The sequence below is a fragment of the Amblyraja radiata genome, chromosome 21 (assembly GCF_010909765.2).
Source record: "Amblyraja radiata isolate CabotCenter1 chromosome 21, sAmbRad1.1.pri, whole genome shotgun sequence".
NCBI lineage: Eukaryota > Metazoa > Chordata > Chondrichthyes > Rajiformes > Rajidae > Amblyraja > Amblyraja radiata.
The window spans coordinates 11608621-11632980 of record NC_045976.1 but is presented as its reverse complement, the minus strand read 5'-3'; positions in this window follow the sequence as shown (position 1 = coordinate 11632980).

Genomic DNA, 24360 nt, shown 5'->3' with positions numbered 1-24360 from the left:
CATTTTGAGTTAAAGTTCAAAGGATCGGTCAATTCAAGTTATCGGATCAATTAATTTTGTTGGCCACAGGTTTCCACTTTGCTGTCTTATTTGCATTGCTTAATTCCACAAACAGATAAATCAATATCCGGCAGAAGTGATGACTATGATTTATCGGTAGCCTGAAACCACTTCATTCAATACTCACAATTGTTCTTTCGAAGCATAAACAATGGTAATTTTGGAACGTGTAATTATTTCTGTGCATTAATTATTATAAGTTGCAGATCTAGCACTATGTTTATAAGAGGCAAAAATTATATAGCTCGCAGGCTGAAAATATTATCGACTCGAGTGCATTGCTTTAAGGTGAGAGGGACAAAGTTTAAAGGAGATGCGCGGTGCAAGGTTATTTACACAGAGGGTAGTGGGTGCCTGGAACACACTGCCAGAAGTGGTGGTGGAGGCAGATACGATAGTGGCATTTAAGAAGTTTTTGGATAGGTAGGGAATGGAGGGATATGGATTATGTGCAGTAGATGAGAGCAGTTTAACTTGGCATCATGTACAGCACAGATATTGTGGGCCGAAAGGCCTGAGCTTATGCTGTTCTTTTCTACTTTCAAATCTAGGAGACGGCACCTCGAACAGCATAATGCTTCCTCAACTGGATGCCAGTCCACAATATCAGACCCATGAACGAAACACCTATTTGCTAAGGATGCACTCCCGGTCTTCCAACCCACCTCACTGCTGCCCTTGTGCTTTTTTTTGCACTTTCTCTGTAGATGTAATGCTATATTCTGCACTCTGTTTTCTCTTTACCACTACTCATGTTTAGTAGAGTTGCACTTCTGCATGGCATGATCTGCCTGAATAGCACACAACATTTGTCACCGTATCTCACAACAATAACAAACCATTGGGTCGACATTGAATACTTTTGTAACGTTGTCGGAGCTCTATACGTGGCGACGGGTCTCTGTGGTTATGGGGAGAAGGCAGGAGAATGAGGTTGAGAAGGAACAATAGATCAACCATGATTGAATAGCGGAGACCCTTCGTCAGTCTCGACCCGAAATGTCACCTATTCCTTCTCTCCAAAGATGCTGCCTGTCCCGCTGAGTTACTCCAGCATTTTATGTCTATCTTCGATTTAAACCAGCATCTGCAGTTCTTTCCTTCACACAATGCCAATGCTGCCATCACTTATGTCTCCAAGTCTCTGGAATGAGTCCAGAATATTGAGGAATATTCTGACTCAAAGACGAGTATGTTTACAGTCATAGAGTTATAGAGTCATGGAGTGATAGAGCGTGGAAACAGACCCTTCGGCCCAACTTGCACATGCCGACCAACATATCCCAGCTACACTAGTCCCACCTGCCTGCATTTGGTCCACATTTCTCTAAACCTGTCCTATCCATGTACCTGTCTAAATGTTTCTCAAACATGACAGTATTTGCCTCAACTACTTCCACCGGCAGCTCGTTCCATACATCACCACCCTTTGCGTGAAAAAGTCACCCCTCAGTTTCCTGTTAAATCTTTTCCCTCTCACCTTAAACCTATATCCTCTGGTTCTCGATTCCCCTACTCTGGGCAAGAGACTGTGCGTCTACCCGATCTATTCCTCTCATGATTTTGTATACCTCTATAAGATAAACCCCTCATCCTCCTGCACTCCAAGGAAGAGAGTCTCAGCCCACTCAACCTCTCCCTCGAGCTTAGGCCTGGCAACAACCCTTGAGTCCAGGCAACAATCCTCATAAATCTGCTCCGCACCTTTTCCAGCGTAGCAATTAGTTACTATTAAAATATTCCCTCTCTAAAACAATACTACAGTGAGTAGTTCTAAAGATCCAGTTTCAATACTGAGCTTTGGCGCTGACTGGAAAGTATAAAGGAGATTTGCGGGGTACGTTTTTTTACACTGAGGGTGGTGAGTGTTTGGAGTGCACTTCCAGGGATGGTGGTGGAGGCAGATATGATAGTGGCATGTAAGAGTCTTATGGATAGGCACATTGATATGCAGGGAATGGGGGGGGGGGGGGGATATGGATTATGTGCAGGCAGATAAGAGTTGGTCCTGATTCAGTCCGAAGAAGGGTCTCGACCCGAAACGTCACCCACTCCTTCTTTCCCGAGATGCTGCCTGTCCCGCTGAGCTACTCCAGCATTTTGTGTCCACCTTCGATTTAAACCAGCATCTGCAGTTCTTACCTACACGGTCTTGATATTATGTTCAGCACAGTCATTGTGGGCTGAAGGGCCTGTTCCTGTGCTGTATTGTACATTGTTTTATGTTCTGCAATCTAATTACATGCCTGTGGACAGACAATGTGACATCTAACAAAGTGATCAGATGTCAAGTACATAGACACATAGACACTCTTCTTAAAAAATGTAAGATTAGCAAATAAAAATGGCACCTAATTTCTGCATAGGTGACTTGATGCTCTGATGATATCACAGCACATTGGGAGCAAGGTTACATTTTCTATGCATCATCACCACTCCCCTCATTGAAAATATAGATTTTAATAAGCTGTTAATGAGAGGTAAAGGACAGAGAGATGTTAGCTGCTCCAATAATGTTACGGTAGCCAGGCCAAAATTGGAAGCTACCCTTGGTTCAAAGCTTGCAATTTAATAGCCCGGCTAACACTATGCTAGCCTAGAGGTACCGTTTTTTATGGATTGTTCCCACCGCAGGTATCCAGTACATAGAGAATATTTACACGGAGCTATTCATCTCTTAGATCTGAGTGTAAAATGTGCAGAAATGATTCAAAGGTTACCAAATGCTTGCTTGTTCATTCTGCCACACATTTGTGTAATATAATCCAGATTTCCACAAGAGGTGAAAGCAGAACATAAAATGTAAAACTCTACAGCACAGGAACAGGCCCTTCGGCCCACAATGTCCGTGCCAAACATGATGCCAGGTTGGACTAATCTCCTCTGCCTGCAAGTGATCCATATCCCTTAATTCCCTGGACAACCACGTGTACATCTTAAAGCCTCTTACACACCACTTTAGAGTTGAGAGATACAGCACAGAAACAGGCCCTTCAGCCCACCGGGTCCCCACAACCATCACATGCTCATATTGGCCATCCCACTGCATATTAGGGACAATTTACAGAGGGCCAATTAACCCACAAACCAGTATGTCTTTTCATGTGGGAGGAAACTGGAACTTCCCTCGAGCATGAAGGAGAGTTCCAGTGACCTCAAAGGACCTCCTAGGACCTTGTGTCGACCATGCTGCGAGTTTGAGTCGAGGGAAAACTCTTCTAAACTCGCAGATTAGGTCGTCGCAGTGGGACAGCCCCTTTAGATATAATTCTTAGGGCTAACGGAATCAAGGGATATGGGGAGAAAGCAGGAACAGGGTGCTGATTGTGGATGATCAGCCATGATCATATTGAATGATGGTGCTGGCTCGAAGGGCCGAATGGCCTGTTCCTGCACCTATTTTCTATTTTTCGATGTTTCTATGGCATGGTGCCGAAAGGTCTGAGCCGTTATCTTTGCCCCGCATGCACAGAGGAAGTAACTGATTCTTTTTAACAAAGTCTTTTGTCAACAACCAAAGTAGGCAAGGATCAACATGAAGTCATCAACAAAGTGCGGTACACAATATAATAATGAAATTACGTAACCAAGCACACTCCTGTGCCTTAAAGGGGCTGTCCCACTGTACGAGGTAATTCAAGAGGTCTCCCGAGTTTCCCCTGATTCGAACTCGGAGAATTATGGTAATAGCCGCTCGTAGGTACTCGGGCTCTCGTGGATATTTTTCGGCATGTTTTTCAACATGTTGAAAAATCTTTACGAGTCTTCACGCGCTTACCGCGTTTCCCGAGTACCTGCCGTTAGCGTTACGAGCCACTAAGAGACGTCCCGAGCTCTGACGTACCCGTTACGCACATTCTACGTGCTTACCACGAGTTTGATTTTTTTTTAACTCGGGAGAGTTCTTGAATGAATGAATGAATGAATGAATACGTTTATTGTCATTGCACAATACTGTGCAACGAAATTCCATTACATCTCCTCCGATTAAAAAAAATACAAACACGACAACCATTAACACATATGTACACTTATTAGTAAATAATAAATAGGTGTTTTAAAAGAATTTAAAAGAATTTAAAAGAATTTGGCGGCATTTCTTGGAATTACATTTTGCTTCCCCAGCATTCTCTGTTGGAATTTAGCTCTTTTATCGCACATGGGTAGAAACTATTTTTTAGTCTACCGGTGCGAGCCTTCAGAGTCCTGAATCGCCTCCCAGAGGGTAGCAGAGTAAAAAGGTGGTTGGCAGGGTGGGATGTGTCCTGCTTGATATTTGTGGCCCGGCGCAAGCATCGGGCCCTATATATATCATCCAAGGAGGGCAGTTGGGCGTTTGTAATGCTCTGCGCAGTTTTTATAATTCCCTGCAGCGCCCTCCTCTCAGCCACAGTACAGCTGGCAAACCACACCAGGATTCCATAGGAGAGGATACTCTCCACGGCGCATCGGTAGAAGGACAGCAGCAGCGGCTGTGAGACGTTTGCTCTCCGCAGAGACCTCAGGAAATACAGCCGCTGATGTGACTTCTTCACGAGAGTGACGGTGTTCATTTGCCATTTGAGGTCCTGGGAGATGTTTATTCCCAGGAACTTAAAGCCAGTGACTCTCTCCACCATGTCTCCTTTGATGTATAAGGGAGCAGGTTCCTCTCTCCTCTTCCTCCTGAAGTCAACGACCAGCTCTTTTGTCTTTGATGGGTTGAGTACCAGGTTGTTTTTGGTACACCAGGCAGTCAGTTTTTGGACTTCATCCCTGTAGGCAGACTCATCGTTGTTGTTTATCAGTCCCACCACAGTTGTGTCATCCGCAAACTTGATGATCCTGTTTGTACTGTGTGTTGGTATACAGTCATAAGTGTATATTGTATACAAGATGGGACTCAGCACACAACCTTGTGGCGCTCCTGTGCTGAGCGTCAGGACTGGGGAGTAATTGGACCCCATTCTTGAATTACCATGTACAGTGGGACAGCCCCTTAACACTTCTCTCTGTATTTGCTTTGTATTTTTACTTCAAGGTCACAGTTGGCTTCAGAGCATGAACTTTGAAAAGATTATTTACTTGATAGATGTTACGAGGGAGAGTTCTCACCGACATCAATGTATTCTCAGTATATGAATTTTGAAGAATTTCCTGATATTTATCATTATCAGGTCTTCAATATTGTATGCTTTGTATCTGACTTTCTAACTTTCTTGCTTTATCTGAAAGACTTAGATAGAACTGAAGATTGCATTTTCAAAGGTTTTCGCCCGATAATCGAAGACTTTTCTGCTATGAACTTTAGTTTAGTTTAGTTTAGTTTTAGAATGGAAGCTGTTGTCAAGCTGGGAAGGGTATAGAGAAGATTTACAAGGATGTTACCAGGGCTGGAGGGTCTGAGCTGTAGGGAGAGGTTGAGTCGTGAGAGGAAACCATGATAGATTGGGTAGGTCCACAGAGTCTCTTGCCCAGAGTAGGTGAATCGAGGACCATAGGACATAGGTTTAAGGTGAAGGGGAAAAGATTTAATAGGAATCTGAGGGTTAATGTTTTTCACACAAAGGGTGTTGGGTGTATGGAACAAGCTGCCAGAGGAGGTAGTTATGGCAGGAACTATCCCAACGTTTAAGAAACAGTTAGACAGGTACATGGATAGGACAGGTTTGGAGGGATATGGGCCAAACACAGGCAGGTGAGACTAGTGTAGCTGGGACATGTTGGGCAAGTTGGGCCGAAGGGCCTGTTTCCATGCTGTATCACTCTAGGACACTATGAAACAGGCCCTTCGGCCCACCATGTCTGTTCCCAACATGATGCCATGACTAACTCTTATCTGCCTGCACATGCCCATTGCCCTTCGATCAACTGTTCACACTAGTTCTATGTTATTCCACTTTCTCATCTACGCCTGACTCCATTCTCTGCATATTCATGTGCCGATACAAAAGCCTCTTAAATGCTCTGATCTGCATCCACCACCATCCCTGGCAGCCAGTTCCAGGCACCCTCCTCTCTCACTCACCACTCAAAACGTGCCCCTCACATCTCCTTTAAACATTGCTCTAATCTTAAAGCTATGCCCTCTGGTGCTTGACATTTCTATCCTGGAAAAAAAGGTTCTGACTGTCGACCCTATCTTTACGTCTCGTAAATGTATATACTTGTATCAGGTGCCCCTTTAATCTCCAACGCTCCAGAGAAGACAATCCGAGTCTGCCCAACCCGCTCCTTGTACCTGAAATGCTCTAATCCCGGCATCATTCTGGTAAACCTCCTCGACACCCTCTCTACATCCTTCCTGTAAAGGGACAACCACAACTGCACGCAATACTCCAAATGCGACCAAACCAAAGTCCTATAATCCCGCTTGGAGTGCATACTGTCGTTGTGTCCTTGGGCAAGACACTTCACCCACCTTTGCCTGTGTGTGAATGTGTGTGAGTGATTGGTGGTGGTCGGAGGGGCCGTAGGCGCAGATTGGCAGCCACGCTTCCGTCAGTCTGCCCCAGGGCAGCTGTGGCTACAGAAGTAGCTTACCACCACCGAGTGTGACTGAGGAGTGAATGAATAATGCGATGTAAAGCGCCTTGAGTATTAGAAAGGCGCTATATAAATCCCATCCATTATTATTATTATTATAAAGCTGCATTGTGACTTCCCGACTTTTACACTCAATGCCCCGACTGATGAGGGCAAGCATACCATACGCCTTCATTACCACTCCAATCATACTCAAAGTTCTAAATGGCATACTCCTGCCCTGTTTTCTTAGTTTTATGTGTCAAGTAGTTTAGGACAGTGTTTTTATTGTGACGTTATGTACCTGTACAGCGTTCTGGCACCTGTAAGAAGTTAAATGTCATTATTTTTCATTCAAACAACATGTCAGGTAAGTTTAGTAATCCTGCGTACCCGCACCTTTTAGTCGACAAAAAAAAACCACTGAGAAAAGGCACAAAGTGTTGGAGTAACTCAGCGGGTCAGGCAGCGTCTCTGGAGAACATGGCTAGGTGATGTTTCAAGTAGGGACCCACTTTCCCACTGCCGGCTCCACTCAGAGCCTGGGTCTGACCCCAGCCCTTACCCCTGTTGGGTTTTCACCGTTCCCTCACCCCCTCCCCCCGACCTCCTTCTTTCTGATGCAGAATGGACGATCCTCAGCAGAGGCCAAACCTTGTATCCCCACACCCACTCCTCGATGAATTCCAGGCCTGCAGTTTAGTTAGTTTATATCCAGGTTCTCTAGAGATGCTGCGTTACTCCAGCAATTTGTGTCTTTTTTTTGTAAACCAGCATTTGCAGATCCTTGGAGTCTCTAAAAGAACATTGAGTTGGTCCCAACATTTTTATGTTTAATTTAGTTTAGTTTATTGTCACATGTACCAAAATACAGTGGAAAGCTTTTTTTGCCTGCTAACCAGTTAGTGGAAAAACAATACATGACTACAATTGAGCTGTCCACAGTGTAAAGAGACATGATAAGGGGAATTATATTTAATGCAAGATAACATGCAATAACGTGCTCAGGGCCTGTGCTGCGCAGCTGACAGACGTCTGGACTGACATCTTCAACCTGTCACTTGCCCAAGCAGTTGTCCCCACTTGCCTTAAATCCACCTCCATCGTGCCAGTGCCAAAACACTCCACTGCGGCAAGCCTCAACGACTTCCGCCCAGTTGCACTTACCCCCATCATCACCAAGTGCTTCGAGAGGCTGGTCCTGGCACACCTCAAAAGCTGCCTACCCCCCACACTGGATCCCTATCAGTTTGCCTACCGCAAGAACAGGAGTACGGAGGATGCCATCTCAACGGCACTTCACTCCGCCCTCTCCCACCTCGACAACAGAGACACTTACGTAAGAATGCTGTTCATCGATTACAGCTCAGCATTCAACACCATTATACCATCAAAACTGATCACCAAACTCGGTAACCGGGGCATCGACCCCTCCCTCTGCAACTGGATACTGGACTTTCTAACCAACAGACCCCAGTCTGTTAGGTTAGACAAGCACACCTCTTCAACCCTCACCCTGAACACCGGCGTTCCACAGGGCTGTGTGCTGAGCCCCCTCCTCTACTCCCTCTTCACCTATGACTGCACACCTGTACATGGTACTAACACCATCATCAAGTATGCAGATGATACAACGGTGATTGGCCTCATCAGCAACAACGATGAGTCGGCCTACAGGGAGGAGGTCCAGCACTTAGCAGCATGGTGCGCTGACAACAACCTGGCCCTTAACTCCAAGAAGACCAAGGAGCTCATTGTAGACTTCAGGAAGTCCAGGGGCGGCACGCACACCCCCATCCACATTAACGGGACGGAGGTGGAACGTGTTTCTAGCTTCAGGTTCCTGGGAGTCAACATCTCCGATGACCTCTCTTGGACCCACAATACCTCAACTCTGATCAAGAAGGCTCACCAGCGTCTCTTCTTCCTGAGGAGACTGAAGAAGGTCCATCTGTCTCCTCAGATCCTGGTGAACTTCTACCGCTGCACCATCGAGAGCATCCTTACCAACTGCATCACAGTATGGTATGGCAACTGCTCTGTCTCCGACCTGCAGAGGGTGGTGAAAATTGCCCAACGCATCACCGGTTCCTCGCTCCCCTCCATTGAGTCTGTCCAAAGCAAGCGTTGTCTGCGGAGGGCGCTCAGCATCGCCAAGGACTGCTCTCACCCCAACCATGGACTGTTTACCCTCCTACCATCCGGGAGGCGCTACAGGTCTCTCCGTTGCCGAACCAGCAGGTCCAGGAACAGCTTCTTCCCGGCGGCTGTCACTCTACTCAACAACGTACCTCGGTGACTGCCAATCACCCCCCCACCCCCCGGACACTTATTATCACTTATTATTATTTATTTAAATCATTTGCTATGTCGCTCTTCCAGGGAGATGCTAAATGCATTTCGTTGTCTCTGTACTGTACACTGACAATGACAATTAAAATTGAATCTGAATCTGAATCTGAATCTGAATCTAAAGTCCGATTATAAATTGGGAAATTCACCGTTAGTGTGGCAACAGTTCATTGTTTCCCAGTTTTGTTCAGTGTAATGTAGTTCAATGTAGTTTACTTTAGTTGAGAATACTTTAATTTAGTTTACATTAGTTTAGTTTAGTTTAGTTTCAGAGATACAACTTGGAAACAGGTCCTTCGGCCCACCGAGTCCACGCCGACCAATGATCACCCGTTCACACCAGTTCTATGTTATCCCACTCTCTCACCCACTCCCTGCACACCAGGGGCAATTTACAGAGGTAAATTTACCTTCAAACCCGTACGTCTTTGGGATGTGGAAGGCAACCAGAGCACCCGGAGGAAACCCACACGGTCACAGGGAGAGCATGTAAGCTCCACACACACAGACAGGAATCCAGGTCAGGATCGAACTTGGGACTCTGACGCTGTGAGGCAGCAGCACTACCAGCTGCACCACTGTGCCGCCTGTCTGCTTCTTGGCAATGTGTTTTAGCTTTGGATTGAGGCCATACTAAATGCCAAGGATAAGACTAAACACAAGCAGTATCGTGATTAAAAACAGCTTCTACCCCTTGGCAGGTTTTAGCCCACACAGTGAATATGACATTCTCATATTCCCTGGTGTTAGGATGTGCCAGAGCTTGTGTACAAAGTACTGTCACATCCTATAGCACTTTGTAACCAATGAATTTTTCAAGCTACAGTCACTGCTATTATGCAGTATGTCAACAACCAGTTCATGTTCTGCAAAGTTCCAGCACAAGTTAATAGATAAACACATTTTAGCAAGGGGCATATAGAATCTCAGCAACATATTCCACGCGTGCTGCATGAGCCAATTTCCATTATGGGTCTTGATGCATTTTTCACCAGAGCAATTGCCTTTTGCTGCTTTCCATCTTATTTTGAAAAGAAATTGCAGCAACAAGTATTGTAAAGCTGGAGATCCCGAATGGCTATGTACGGCATTCCTGAATACAAGCGCGTACTCCATTAGGCATAGAACATGGAACATGGAGCAGAACAGCACACGAACAGGCCCTTCAGCCCATAATGTCCATGCAGAACATGATGCCAAGACCAAACCCAATCTGCCTGCACCTGTTCAATATCCCTCTGTGCGGCACAGTGGCACAGTGGTAGAGTTGCTGCCTTACAGCGCTAAAGACCCGGGTTCAACCCTGACTTTGGGCGCTGTCTGTTCGGAGTTTGTACGTTCTCATGGTGACGGTGTGGTTTTCCTCTGTTGCTCTGGTTTCCTCCCACACACTAAAGACATGCAGGTTTGTGGGTTAATTGGCTTCTACAAATTGTAAATTGTCCCTGGTGTGTATGATAGTGTTAGTGTTTAGTTTAGTTTAGTTTAGTTTAGTTTAGTTTAGTTTAGTTTAGTTTAGTTTAGTTTAGTTTAGTTTAGTTTAGTTTAGTTTAGTTTAGTTTAGTTTAGTTTAGTTTAGTTTAGAGATACAGCGCAGAAACAGGCTCTCCAGCCCACCGAGTCCGCGCCAATCAGTGATCCCCACACACTAAGGTTACCCTACGCACACTAGGGACAATTTACATTTATACCAAGCCAATGAACCTACATACCTGTACATCTTTAGAGCGTGGGAGGAAACTGTAGATCTCGGAGAAAACTTACACAGTCACGGAGAGAACGTACAAACTCCATACAGACAGCACTCGTAGTCGGGATCGAACCCGGGTCTCCTGTAAGGCAGCATCTCTACTGCTGTGCCACCGTGCCACCCCCGCCACATAGTGTATGGGATGATTGATGGTCGGCGTGGACTCGGTGGGCCAAAGGGTCCGTTTCCACTCTATCACTAAAGTCTAAAGTAAAGTAAATTCAATCAAGCCAAACTCAAATACAATAGGTTGAGCAAAGTCAATGGATATTTTTATGGCAGGGATATTTAGATTCTTGATTAGTACGGGTGTTAGGGGTTATGGGGAGAAGGCAGGTGAATGGGGTTAGCAGGAAAAGATAGAATGGTGGAGTAGACTTGATGGGCCAAATGGTCTAATTCTGCTCCTATCACTTATGAACATGAACTTTTTTTTTTTTTTTTTTTTTCCTTCTTCTTTTTTTTTTGTTTATTTTATTAGAAGTTAATACAATACAAAACAATACAGTGGCACCTAATTTTAGGTGCCAACTATGTCATATGTGATATGAACATGAACTTATGAGCAAACAGGAAGATACAGAGTGTAGGATGGTTGAATCGTAACGTAACATTTGTCATCATGTATAATTGGTGCCTTGTTGCGTGGTTAGCATGTGATGAGGCGTGTTTGTGTGATGCTGTGTATGTAACATGCCCATGTCCACGGATGTCATTCACTGCCACGATGGGCGCCTGCCTGTGAAATGAATCCATGGCAATAAAATTGTGACAGACTCCACTAACCTGTACAGAGAAGAGCGTGCAAGCTCTGGGTCATCAATTACTTTGCAGGTGAACGGCAAAGCTAGCTGAAGGAGAACGTGCTGAGTCAGCCACAAGTCTGGGCCCCACAGGGACAAGTTAAATCTCATTCTGTATAAAAATGGTGCTTGCATATTTGAAACTGGTTCTGCAGCATTGCTACAAGGGGCAGTACCGTGGTGTAGTGGTAGAGCCGCTGCCTCACAGTGCCGGGGAGCCAGGTTCAATCCCGACCACGGGTGCTGTCTGTGTGTGTGGACTTTGGACGTTTTCCCTGCGATCGCATGGGTTTCCTCCGGGCGCTCCGGTTTCCTCCCACATCCCAAAGACGTGCAGGTTTATAGGTTAGCTGGCCCTCTGTAAATTGCTCCGAGTGTGTAGAGAGTGGGTGAGAAAGTGGGATGACACAGAACTAATGTGAATCGGTGGTCGGCGTGGACTCAGTTGGCCGAAGGGCCAATGTTCATGCTGTATCCCTCACCTCTGTCAAAGACAAATCAAAGCTTTCCCGGATCATCAATCAAGCAAGCAAAATAACTGGCAAAACTCAAAATCAATTATCAGTACTCCACACCCAGGCAGTTAAAAGGAAAGCCAACCTCATTACACAGGATCCCACCCACCCCCTGCACAAGTCCTTCCAACGTCTGCCATCAGGCCGCCGATATAAAGTCCCCCTATCCAAGAAAAACATCCACAAAAACTCACTCATACCCATTGCCATAAACAGCTTAAATAAAAAATGAACAAGGGACAAATTAACCCTGACGCACTGTCACTTTACACGTATCCACAACTTTTATCTTGTCTATTTTTACAGTTTCTAATCTTTATACTTGCTTTTAAGATCTATACACACTGTGTGTGCTCGCAGAAATCTGTGTTGTATGACTGCTTATCAGTACATTGTCCTGGTTGTATGTTGAGCCACGTCAAAGAAGATTTTCTGTTACGACAGACAATAAAGTTTTCTGAATCTGAATCTGAATCTGAATCTCTAATGCTAAACTAAACTAAATTGCAGCAGAGAGTCAGATCTCCTGCACGCCACCATTTTAGCATGGCTTTTTATGGTTGATTGAATTTCTAGGCCAGGGAGTTTAATTATAGTTGTGGTTGAGGGTCTTATTAGGCGAATTTAATCTGGTGTTGCAGTTGGTTGAAAATAATTAAGATTAAAATTAAAATAAGCAAGAGAGCTCTAAACATGAAAATAATAACTACTCATTAAAGAATAATGAGTAGTGAACCGGGAGGATGGAGTTGTGGGGAAGAATTTTGTCAGTTAAATCTTAATTAAAATAGGTTTTAATTGCCCAATTATCTACGCAATACTCAATATTATTCTCGCAAACATTTGATTAAAAATAAGCAGTTTAAGACAACTTAAATCTAATTCTGTAAAAAAAATGTTGCTTTGGGTCTTTGAAACTGATTCTGTGGCTTTGCTACAGTAAGGTACATTTTTGTAGCCACATAGAAGATTGAACATAGAGCATCGAACGTGGAAGTGTACAGCACAGGACCAAGCCCTTTGGCCCACAACAAGGAGAGGTGTTGAGGGACCACAGGCAAGACCTCCCACTTCTCCATACAAACTAGACAAAAGTGGTGGAGAAACTCAGCGGGTGCGGCAGCATCTATGGAGTGAAGGAAATAGGCAACGTTTCAGGCCGAAACCCTTCTTCAGACTGATGCAGGGTGGGGGGGGGGGGGGGGGGGGGAGATGAAGAAAGGAAGAGGAGGAGCCGGAGGGAAGAGGGAGAGCTGAGAAGGGGAGGAGAAAGCAAGGGTTACTGGAAATTGGAGAAGTCAATGTTCAGGCCACTAGGGTGCAGACTGCCCAAGCAGAATATGAGGTGCTGCTCCTCCAGTTTCCGGTGGTGCTCACTCTGGCCATGGAGGCGGCCCAGGACAGAAAGGTCGGATTCAGAATGGGAGGGGGAGTTGAAATGCTGAGCCACAGGGAGATCAGGTTGGTTAATGCGAACCGAGCGGAGGTGTTGGGCGAAACGATCGCCAAGCCTGCGCTTGGTCTCACCGATGCCTATACCAACTATTTGGCACAGTGGCACAGCTGTAGCCTCCTTAGATCCTGGCTACCTGTACGGAATATGCACATTTTCTCTGTGATCGTGTGGGTTTTCTCCAGGTGCTCTGATTTCCTCCCACACTCTGATGACATACAGGTTTTTGTAAGGTCATTCATAAGGTCAAAAGGAATAGGAGCAGAATTAGGCCGTTTGGGTCATCAAGTCTACTCCCCCATTCAATCACGACTGATCTATCTCTCCCTCCTAACCCCATAACCTTTGATACCTGTACTAATCAAGAAGCTATCTATCTCAGCATTAAATATATCCACTGACTTTGCCTCCACAGCATTCTGTGGCAAAGAATTCCACAGATTCACCACCCTCTGACTAAAGTAATTCCTCCTCATCTTCTTCTAAAAGAGCGTCCTTTAATTCTGAAGCTATGACCTCTAGTCCTAGACTCTTCCACCAGTGGAAACATCCCCTCTATCCAAGTCTTTCAGTTTTCTGTATGTTTCAATGAGATCCCCCCTCATTCTTCTAAACTCCAGTGAGTATAGGCCCAGTGCCAACAAATGCTCATCATAGGTTAACCTACTCATTCCTGGGATCATTCTTGCAAACATCTTCATCACCGGCACTCACAACCTCCGATTTCTGGATTTTCTCCGCATTTAAAAATAATCTACGCCTTTATTCCTGCTACCAAAATGCATGACTCCACACTTTGCTACATTATATTCCATCTGGCACTTCTTTGCTCACTCTCCCAACCTATCCAAATCCTTCTGCAGAGTCCCTGCTTTATCTACACTACCTGCCCCACCACCTAATTTCGTATCATCTGCAAACTTGGCCATAAAATCTTCAATCCTCTCATCCAAATCATTAATATACAACGTGAAGAGCAAAGGCCCCAACACCAAACCCTGCAGTTTTTCCACTAGTCACTGGCAACCAACCGAAAAAGCTCCCTTTGTTGCCACTCTATGTCTTCTGCCATCCAGCCAACCTGATATCCATGCTAGTATCTGCCCTCAGTTACCGTGGGCTCTCATCTACCTTAGCAACCTCCTGTGTGGCATCTTATCAAAGGCTTTCTGAAAATCTAGGTAAATGGCTTCTGTAAATTGAAAATTGTCACTAGTGTGTAGGATAGTGTATTGGGTGATCACTGGTTGGCGTGCTGTTTCCACGCTGTATATCTAAAGTCTAAAGTAAAGTCATACAGCAAATGATACATTGACAAGTGTAACCACCAACACGAAGGAAAGCAGAGAGAATCAGGATAATTAATGGGACCATATCCAAGGATAATGGAAAAAAATGATCAATTAGTCAAATATGTTTGCTGGCAGACGCACACATAATTAAACGGGATAACACAAAATGGAAAATCCTGGTTTTTGACTCCCTAATTTTTTTCATCCTATCCTCCAACATTTTCCAGAGGTCAATGTAAACTTGGAAAACAGGTCTCATTCAGCCGATAGTTAATTACAATTTCCAGTTTACAAATCCGCTACCTCTCGTGGGCTACATTTTATTGAAGTGTTTCCATCGTTTTAACAGGAAACAAATCCATCCCCGCAGTGCAGGCAGACTTTCTCACGTTCGGAGTGCAGCTGTCAGGTACAGAATTTGCAGCACAACAATATGCTAAATCAGAAAGTGCAATGTTAATGTTTCCCAGCTCCCTGACAATGATTAGTGACAATCTTACACTTCAAAACCTTGCGTCAATGTGTTGAACAATCCCGGTCTGTTGTTATAAATAAAGCACTAGAAGTTCCTCGCACTTTTTAAAAAAAATTGTGGGTACTGTAACAAATCAAAAATCCATAGAGTTACACCAGTCCCACATGCCCGTGTTTGGCCTGTATCTCTCTAAATTTATCCTATCCATGTACCTGTACAAATCTTCTTTAAATGTTGTGATTGTACCTGCCTCAACTACCTCCTACAGCCGCTCATTCCATACACCCACAACTCTTTGTGTGCAAAAGTTGCCCCTCAGGTTCCTAATAAATCAGTTTCAGTTTCAGTTCAGTTTATCGTCACATTTACTGAGGTACAGGGAAAAGCTTTTGGTGTGTGTTATTTCTCTCCAGAGATGCTGCCTGTCCAGCTGAGTCACTCCAGCATTTTGTCTCTATCTTTAAAGCCCTGTCCCACTGTACGAGTTCATTCCAAGAGTTCTCCCAAGTTTGCCCTGAATCGAACTCGGAGATTTACGGTAATGGCCGCTCGTCGGTACTTGAGGCTCTCGTGCACATTTTTCAACATGTTGAAAAATCTTCACGAGTCTTCCCGAGTTTACCATGTTTCCCGAGTACCTGCTGTTAGCGTTACGGGCCGCTATGAGACGTCCCCGAGCTCCGACGTACCCGCTACGTTCATTCTACGTGCTTACCACAAGTTTGATTTTATTTTAAAACTTGGGAGAGCTCTTGAATGAACTCGTACCGTGGGACAGGGCTTTTACACAGCATAGAACCAGGCTCTCTAGTCCAACTGGTCCACGCCAAACAAGATGGCCCATCTCAGCTCGTCCCTTTTGGCCCACATCCCCCTAAACCTTTCCTATCCATGTACCTGCCTCAACTACATCCACCTTCCATATACCCACCACCCTCTCAGTGAAACTATTGCCCCTTAGGTTCCTATAAATCCCTCAGATTCGAACCAGATTACTGCGTTTGATCCTAAGCTTGGGCGCTGTCTGTGTGGAGTTTGCACATTCGCCCTGAAACCTGCATGGGTTTCCTCCGGGTGTTCCGTTTACTTCCCACATTCCAAAGACGTGTGGGTTTGTTGGTTAATTGGGCCTCTGTAAAATTGCCCCTGGTGTGCAGGGAGTGAATGAGAAAGCTGGATAAGGACAAAGGACAAAGGACATTTATTGTCACATACCCCATTTTTGGTGCAGTGAAATTTGAGTTGCCATTTGCAGCACACCAATAAAAATAAAACACAACAGTAAAGAACTTAACATTAAACATAAAACATCCCCCCCACAATGGTTCCCACTTTGAGGGAAGGCAGCAAAGTCCAGTCCTCTTCCTCTTGTTCACCCGTGGTCGGGGCCTATTTGAAGCCTCCGCAGTTGCCGGGACGGCAGCCCAATGTTTCAGGCCCTCTCGCCGGATGATGGAGCTCCGGCGTCGGATAACGTAGAACTAGTGAGAATGGATGATCGATGGTCGGCGTAGACGTGGTGGGCCAAGGGACCTGTATCCATGCTGTATCTCTAAACTCTAAGCTGAAGAGAAATGGGAGCAGGAGTTGGCCATTGGAACAAAGGAGACCACTGTGTAATAAACAGGAGCACGGCAGAACCATTTACTCCAGGGCATATTCCCACACTTCATCCATACTTATTGATGCCTTTCATATCCAGAAGAATGTTGATCTTCTTCTTAAATATATTCTGCAAACTCTCCTGTACAATTTTCTATGCTGGACAGCTTCACAACTTCACCATCCCCTGTGAAGAGTCTTAAATATTAAACAGTAGAAACAAGGAACTGTGGACGCTGATTGACACGAAAAGACGCAAGGTGCTGGAGTAACTCAACAGGTCAGGCAGCATCTTTGGGGAATGTGGATACAAGAGCGGAGCTCACTATCAAAACATGGAGGGGACGGGGGACACATTTGTTGGCGGCCGCGCGCGCATGCGCACACTCACACACACGCACGCGAGGCTTCGGAGGTTCAATCCAGCCGGGTTAACCAACAGCTCAATCTGGACTGACGGGATAATAGCGCTGCTTCTCCGCGCTGGCCATATTTCCCGCAAGCCCAGGCAGGTTAACCTGGCGGGGATGTCGCCCACCTCTCAAAACATGGGGGGGGAACGTATCCCCTCTGGCCCTCCCGGGTTTTCTGCCCCTGTGTGGATAGGTGACGTGTTGTGGATAGGTGACCAAAGAATGAACAAGGGTCAACTATCGCAAACATCACCTATCCATGTTCTGCAGAGATGCTGTCTGACCCGCTGAGTTACTCCAGCACTTTGTGTCCTTGAGTCATAAATGTCTTAGACAATAGACAATAGACAATGGACAATAGGTGCAGGAGTAGGCCATTCGGCCCTTCGAACCAGCACCGCCATTCACTGTGATCATAGCTGATCATCCACACTCAGTACCCCGTTCCTGCCTTTTCCCCCATATCCCTAGACTCCGCTATCTTCAAGATCTCTATCCAACTCTCTCTTGAAAGCATAGAGAATTGGCCTCCACTGCCTTCTGTGGCAGAGAATTCCACAGATTCACAACCCTCTGTGAGAAAAAGTGTTTCCTCATCACTGTTCTAAATGGCTTACCCCTTATTCTTAAACTGTAGCTCCTGGTTCTGAACTCACCCAACATCGGGAACATGTTTCCTGCCTCTAGTGTGTCCAATCCCTTAATAATCTTATATGTTTCAATAAGATCCCCTCTCATCCATCTAAATTCCCGAGTATGCAAGCCCAGCTGCTACATTCTATCAACATATGACAGTCCCGCCATCCCGGGAATTAACCTTGTGAACCTGCGCTGCACCTCAATAGCAAGAATGTCCTTCCTCAAATTTGGAGACCAAAACTGCACACAATACTCCAGGTGTGGTCTCACTAGGGCCCTGTACAACTGCAGAGGGAGTTTGCTCCTATACTCAACTCCTCTTGTTATGAAGGCCAACATGCCATTCGCTTTCTTCACTGCCTGCTGTACCTGCATGCTTACTTTCAGTGACTGATGAACATATGCTGTTAGAGATGATAGTTGTCTTTTAGAGAGTTGCTGTCAGTGTCGAGTGCAGATTATCGTCATAGGAACTGCTAAAGTTGCTCAAGGGCCTGAACGCCTAATTTATCTAATAAAAGAGATGTGTGGGGCAAGTGTCTTTACACAGAGGGTGGTGGGTGCCTGGAACGTGCTGGCAAGGGTGGCGATGGAGACAGATACAGTACGATAGTGGTGTCAAAGAGGCTTTTTGATGGGTGTGCAGAGAATGGAGGGATACGGATCAGCTGAAGGCAGAGGAGATTAGTTTAACTTGGCATCATGTTTGGCGCGGACATTGTCACTGAAGGGCCTGTTTCTGTGCTGCACTGTTTGACGATCTATACATCCAGAAAGGAAACCCTCCAGCTAGTGAAAACGTCCTCTCAACACCCATCTCTCTTTGACTCGGAGGTGAAAGAAAGAGAATCACCTTGCCCAAGGATTATTCCACAGTGCCCTGACCTATCTTATTCTCTCAAATAAAGGTTATCTGGTCAATATCAATTGTTGGTGGAATGTAAAAGTTGATAAAAGAGTTGCTGAGTTTGCTAAAATCACCGATAATTACACACCAAACAAAACTTACCACGTTGTAAAAGTACTTGGAAAATCTAGGGATCATAGATTCATAGAGTCATACAGCACGGAAACAGGCCCTTCGGCACAACTTGCCCATGCCGACCAAGATATCCCATCTACATTAGACCCGCCTGCCTGCATCTGGCCCATATTCCTCTAAACATATCCTATCCATGTCCTGTACATATGCCTTTTAAAAATTGTGAGCAAGAAAAATTGTCCCCATGTTGGGGAAGTCCAGAACCAGGGGTAACAGTTTAAGAATAAGGGGTAGGCCATTTAGGACTGAGATGAGGTAAAACTTTTTCACCCAGAGAGTTGTGAATCTGTGGAATTCTCTGCCACAGAAGGCAGTGGAGGCCAATTCACTGGATGTTTTTAAGAGAGAGTTAGATTTAGCTCTTAGGGCTAACAGAATCAAGGGATATGGGGAGAAAGCAGGAACGGGGTACTGATTTTGGATGATCAGTCATGGTCATATTGAATGGCTGTGCTGGCCAAAGAGCCGAATGGCCTACTCCTGCACCTATTTTCTATGCTTCCATGTTTCTATGTGATAGAACCTGTCTCGACTACCTTCACTGGCTTCACGTACCCATCAGTCTTTGTGTACAAATGTTGCCGCTATAGTTCCTATTAACTCTTTCCCCTCTCACCTTAAACCTATGGTTCTTGATTCCCCTACCCTGGGTAAAATACTCTGTGCATTTACCCTGTCTATTCCCCTCATGGTCTTATACACCTCAATAAGATCAGCCTCTCATCCTCCTGCTCTCCAAGGAATAAAAATCCTAGCCTGTCCAACCTCTCTCTGTAGCTCAGACCCTCGAGTCCCGGCAATATCCTTGTAAAGTTAATCTGCACCATTTACAGCTTAATAACATATTTCCTATAACAGGGTGACCAAAACTGAACACAATACCTTACTCCATCGGCTACGATTTTGATGCTGCCACACCTGCTGAGTTTCTCCAGCACTTTTGTCTACCTTCGATTTTCCAGCATCTGCAGTTCCTTCTTAAACACAATACTGCATATGTGGCCTCACCAATGTCTTGCATACATGTAACATAATATCCCAACTTCTATACTATACAAAATAAATGTTAGTCTTCTGAATCTATGTGAGGTAAGGGAAACAAGTAGAGTAGCTATGGAAACTATGAGATTCAAAGAAGAGGAAGTACTGACACTTTTGAGAAATATTAAAGTGGATAAGTCTCCAGGTCCGGACAGGATATTCCCTAGGACATTGAGGGAAGTTAGTGTAGAAATAGCAGGGGCTATGACAGAAATATTTCAAATGTCATTAGAAACGGGAATAGTGCCGGAGGATTGGCGTACTGCGCATGTTGTTCCATTGTTTAAAAAGGGGTCTAAGAGTAAACCTAGCAATTATAGACCTGTTAGTTTGACGTCAGTGGTGGGCAAATTAATGGAAAGGATACTTAGAGATAATATATATAAGCATCTGGATAAACAGGGTCTGATTAGGAACAGTCAACATGGATTTGTGCCTGGAAGGTCATGTTTGACTAATCTTCTTGAATTTTTTGAAGAGGTTACTCGGGAAATTGATGAGGGTAAAGCAGTGGATGTTGTATATATGGACTTCAGTAAGGCCTTTGACAAGGTTCCTCATGGAAGGTTGGTTAAGAAGGTTCAATGGTTGGGTATTAATGGTGGAGTAGCAAGATGGATTCAACAGTGGCTGAATGGGAGATGCCAGAGAGTAATGGTGGATGGTTGTTTGTCAGGTTGGAGGCCAGTGACTAGTGGGGTGCCACATGAATCTGTGTTGGGTCCACTGTTGTTTGTCATGTACATCAATGATCTGGATGATGGTGTGGTAAATTGGATTAGTAAGTATGCAGATGATACTAAGATAGGTGGGGTTGTGGATAATGAAGTAGATTTTCAAAGTCTACAGAGAGATTTATGCCAGTTGGAAGAGTGGGCTGAAAGATGGCAGATGGAGTTTAATGCTGATAAGTGTGAGGTGCTACATCTTGGCAGGACAAATCAAAATAGGACGTACATGGTAAATGGTAGGGAATTGAAGAATGCAGGTGAACAGAGGGATCTGGGAATAACTGTGCACAGTTCCCTGAAAGTGGAATCTCATGTAGATAGGGTGGTAAAGAAAGCTTTTGGTGTGCTGGCCTTTATAAATCAGAGCATTGAGTATAGAAGTTGGGATGTAATGTTAAAATTGTACAAGGCATTGGTGAGGCCAATTCTGGAGAATGGGGTACAATTTTGGTCACCTAATTATAGGAAGGATGTCAACAAAATAGAGAGAGTACAGAGGAGATTTAGTAGAATGTTGCCTGGGTTTCAGCAACTAAGTTACAGAGAAAGGTTGAACAAGTTAGGGCTTTATTCTTTGGAGCACAGAAGGTTAAGGGGGGACTTGATAGAGGTCTTTAAAATGATGAGAGGGATAGACAGAGTTGACGTGGATAAGCTTTTCCCACTGAGAGTAGGGAAGATTCAAACAAGGGGACATGACTTGAGAATTAAGGGACAGAAGTTTAGGGGTAACATGAGGGGGAACTTCTTTACTCAGAGAGTGGTGGCTGTGTGGAATGAGCTTCCAGTGAAGGTGGTGGAGGCAGGTTCTTTTTTATCATTTAAAAATAAATTGGATAGTTATATGGACGGGAAAGGAATGGAGGGTTATGGTCTGAGCGCAGGTATATGGGACTAGGGGAGAATACGTGTTCGGCACGGACTAGAAGGGTCGAGATGGCCTGTTTCCGTGCTGTAATTGTTATATGGTTATATGAATCGACACTATCAATGTAAAAAACATGAATGCTGCTAAGTTTAAATCCCAGCCAAGGCTGCTCATTATCACAACACAATCAGCCTCTGTCACACCTCCAATGATGAATCTTTCTTACACCCACGTTTGACTATTCCAATGTATATGTGCTGCCATCTCCAATGCCATAAACTACAGCTCGTGTTCAGTGTAGTTCACTGCAGCACAGTGGGGATTCTGGTAGAGCCACTGTCTAACAATGGCGGACATCGGGTTCAATCCAGATCGTGGGACTTTGCACTGAGATACTCCTCCGGGTGCTCCGGTTTCCTTCCACATCCCAAACATCATGCGGGTTTGTAGATCAATTGGCTTCTGTAAATTGCCCCAAGTGCATAATCATAAAGTCATAAGAAATAGGAGCAAAGTTAGGGCTTTCAGCCCATCGAGTCTACTCCACCGTTCGATCATGGCTGATCTATTTTTCCCTCCCAACCCCATTCTCTTACCTTTGACGTCCTTAATAAACAAGAACCAATCAATCTCTGCTTTAAAAATACCCATTGACTTGGCCTCCACAGCCGTCTGTGGCAATGAATTCCACAGATTCACAGCCCTTTGGCTAAAGACATTCCTATAGGGAGTGGATGTGAAAGAAGATAACATAGAACTAGTGTGGGTGGGTGATCGATGGTCACCATGGACATGGTGGGATGAAGGGCCTGTTTCCATGCTATATCTCTGAACTAAACTAAACTTGTTCCAAATACTACATTCCCTTTTTGAGCCACTTCCATTTGTATGATAGGCTAGTCTCATTACTGTGGTGTCCATCTTCAAAATACTTGGCATGAGGCCCTTATCACCATCCTTCATGGACACCAACCTCTGCAAAGAATATTTCTGGTCCTGCTGTTCCCACAGCTAGTTTGTTTATTGGCACTAGATCTCCTGTGTACTCCTCCATTCCCTTTTCTCCACTGCTGGCCTTAATGGCCTGTCCCACTTTCACAACCTAATTCACGACCTCTGCCGAGTTTGCCCTTGACTCATACTCGCAGCATGGTCGTTACGAGGTCGTAGGAGGTCGTAGGTAGGTCGTAGCAGGCCGTTGATGCTAGTCGTAGGTACTCGTGGCATCAAGTAGGTCGAGGCGTTTTTCTAGCCTGATGAAAAATGTCCACGAGTAAAAAAGGTTGTGAATTAGGTCGTGAAAGTGGGACCTAAGTTAGGGACCTAAGAAAGTGAAAGTTAGGCCGATGGTTTCTGCATAGTTTAGTTTAGTTTATTATTGTCACGTGCACTGAGGTACAGTGAAAAACATTTGTTTGTGTGCAATCCAGTTAAAGAAAAGATTATACATGATTACCATAAGGCCATCCACAGTGCACAGACAAAGGATTAAGGGGACAACATTTAATACAAGATCAAGTCAAATTACAGATAGTGCAAAGCTCTGCAATGAGATAGATGGGAGGTCAGGATCACACTCTGGCTGATGAGATGACTGTTCAGTTGTCAGATAACAGCTCTCCAAGTATGGTAGGATGGTTCAGTTGCCTGATAACAGCTGGGAAGTAATACTATAATGGAGGCAGATACAATAATGCCATTTAAAAGATTTTTAGGAAGGCACATGGGTATGCAGGGAATGGAGGGATATGGATCGCATGCAGGCAGATGAGTTGGTCTTGGCACATTGGTTAAGGGCCTGTTGCTGTGCTGTTCCAGGTTCTAAGTTGTAATATCAGGCTGCATTAAGCAGATAGCCTACTTACAGAGAGGAGCAATTGAAACCTTCTCTTTTCATTGAATTCAAAGCACTAGTGGCCGGTTATTGAAATGCATGTAAAGATTTGTCCATCACAAACGTTTCAACCCCGGTTTCTATGACAACAGATAAACCCACATGCATTTAAATAGATTGGTCTATTTTTTTCCCGAGCACTTGTCAAAATGTAAACATATTTGAAATGGGATTTTTGCAATGGGCAAGATTATGGATCTGTGGTCTGAGGTCCACAAATGAATTGCAACGGAGCATAAATCCCAACCTTGGTGGACTTGCCTTCATCATTTTCAATTTTCATCATGGGCTATTAGTCATCAGTGGAGCAATGGACTGCCGATGCAGTGAAAACAATTTTAGATTTAGCTGCGTATCAATATTCATACTAAGTAAGCAGTTGCGGCAAGACGTAGTAAAGCCTGTTAAAAGTCTATCCAGCAATGGCCCACAGCAGCTAAGAGCACAAATATTCATCGAGAGAAGCCACCATTTAATCAATTTCAATTAAACTGAAAAGAAATTGATCTTCTGGGATTTTTTTTCTAAAACAGGAAACCATGTTCATATCGGACTTTTGAATGTTAGTACAGCACATGTTTCAAGAGTCAAGAGTGTTTTATTACTATGTGTCCTGAAATGGAACAATGAAATTCTTACTTGCAGCAGCACAACAGGTATAAAGGCAAAATACATAGAGGCAAAAACAGCACACCATGAAATAAGGCTGTGGATTCAAGAATGTAACGCCCAGTTTCCAGGCCCCATCTGTAAACAGCGAGAGATTGGGTCGTTCATATTATTAGGTTGTCATCTTTGTGGTGTCACGGAGTCACCATCACTGTTGGTGCGGCATGATGGTGCAGCGGGTAGAGCCGCTGCCTCACAGCACCATAGACCTAGGTTAGTTCCTGACCTCGGGTGTGGATTTTGCACGTTCTCCCTCT